We start from the raw sequence: 1,656 nt of genomic DNA, 5'->3' as shown, positions 1-1,656 counted from the left end.
ACGAGGAGCTGCAGACGCAGCGGGTCATGGCCAACGTGCGGGAGCGGCAGCGCACCCAGTCGCTCAACGAGGCCTTCGCCGCCCTGCGCAAGATCATCCCCACGCTGCCCTCGGACAAGCTGAGCAAGATCCAGACCCTCAAGCTGGCGGCCAGGTACATCGACTTCCTCTACCAGGTCTTACAGAGCGACGAGCTGGACTCCAAGATGGCAAGCTGCAGCTATGTGGCCCACGAGCGGCTCAGCTACGCCTTCTCGGTCTGGAGGATGGAGGGCGCCTGGTCCATGTCCGCCTCCCACTAGCAGGGACGGGGCCCCCGCCGCACCCCCCGGGCAAGGAGACCTAGGTAAGGCCTGGGCTGGGTGGGCACCGCCTGCCTCTTTCTTTTTGGGCGGGGGGATGGGGGAGATACAGGGAAGCTCGGGGTCCTCCTCCTCCTGGGCTGGGCACCGCAGGGCACGTGTGTGCCCTACACAGTGCCCAGCGCAGGCCCTTCCTCCAAGTCAGGCCTGGGAGGGGGTTGGGGCTGCTTTAGTCACCAACCCTTTGCAGCCCGTTCATTTTTTTTTAATTGAAAAGGAAGGGAGGAAACTTGCGCCTGGGGGATGTTTCCCAATGTGCCCGTCCCAGCTCCAGGCCCCCATTCATCCCCCTCCCCTCCGGCCTCGAGTTGCTGCACATTGTTTCGCGGTGGCGTGTCCCATCCCAGCGCCTGCAAAGCAGCGGCACCGATGACTCCTTTTTTTTTTCTTTTTTTCCTTCCCCTTTCTCCTCACCTACAGCCCCACGCGTCTCTCTCCGGTTTCAATAACCAGCCTTTCCTCCCCCTCTCTGGGTTTTTGCAGATTTCCCAAAGAAGGAGACAATGGACAGTCTAGAGACTCTGAAGTCGGATTTAAAAAACCCAATTAAAACAGAGTATGCCAAGGATTGTCTGGGAAATTAGAAGAGCTAAGTGAAAATTCAAGCAGGGCGTGGGGAGCACTTAGAGAAAAGGACACAAGGGGTCTTGGACAGTGACTTCCCAGTGGGCTCTGCACAACCCACCCATCTCTGCATTCTGATAGAAGTCTGAACAGATGCTTTTTCTTTTTTTTTCTTTTTTTTTTTTTTTGGTTTTTTTTTTAATTTTGACGAAGAATGTTGGAATTTTACCTTTTTTTTTACTTGCTTTTTTTTTTTTTTTTTTTGCATGCATTCCCAAGAGGTCGTGCCTATAAGCCACTGATGAAAGGAAATAACATTCTGGTGGACTTTCTTCGTTCTTGACTGATCTTAATGAAACCAACAAAGCAAATCTCCGTAGAGACGGTGAAAAACTTTTGGAGGGGAAAAATAAACTGGGCTCAAACTGTTATATGCAAACCTACCCGGTGCCTACTTTTTTATTATTATTTTTCCTCCGAGAAAAAAAAACACAAACATTTTATTTATTTATTGATGACCCATGTTAAAATGCAAATAGATCCGGTGTCTAAATGCATTCCTATTTTTATGATTGTTTTGTAAATATCATTGTATATTATTTTTCTGCAATAAAGAAATATGATTGAAATTTTAAGAACCTTCAGGTTTGGTCTATGTAAAACTCAGGGGCGAAGCTGGAGATAAATACCTGCTTGTTGAGCTGTAAAGACACCCAGGAGAGAGGGGAAA

The 1,656-nt window shown here is 49.3% G+C and overlaps 1 long non-coding RNA gene across 1 annotated transcript; it reads left to right on the top strand.

Moving 5' to 3' along the window:
* Window positions 1-301: 301 nt before the first annotated feature.
* Window positions 302-895, top strand: LOC109309528. Its single transcript, XR_002100942.1, has 2 exons — window positions 302-346; window positions 846-895. It is a non-coding gene; the product is annotated as an uncharacterized LOC109309528 (long non-coding RNA).
* The last annotated feature ends 761 nt before the right edge of the window (window positions 896-1,656 follow it).

The sequence above is a fragment of the Crocodylus porosus genome, unplaced genomic scaffold (assembly GCF_001723895.1).
Source record: "Crocodylus porosus isolate Cpor-Errol unplaced genomic scaffold, CroPor_comp1, whole genome shotgun sequence".
Taxonomy (NCBI): domain Eukaryota; kingdom Metazoa; phylum Chordata; order Crocodylia; family Crocodylidae; genus Crocodylus; species Crocodylus porosus.
This window is presented reverse-complemented; position numbering and strand designations above follow the sequence as displayed.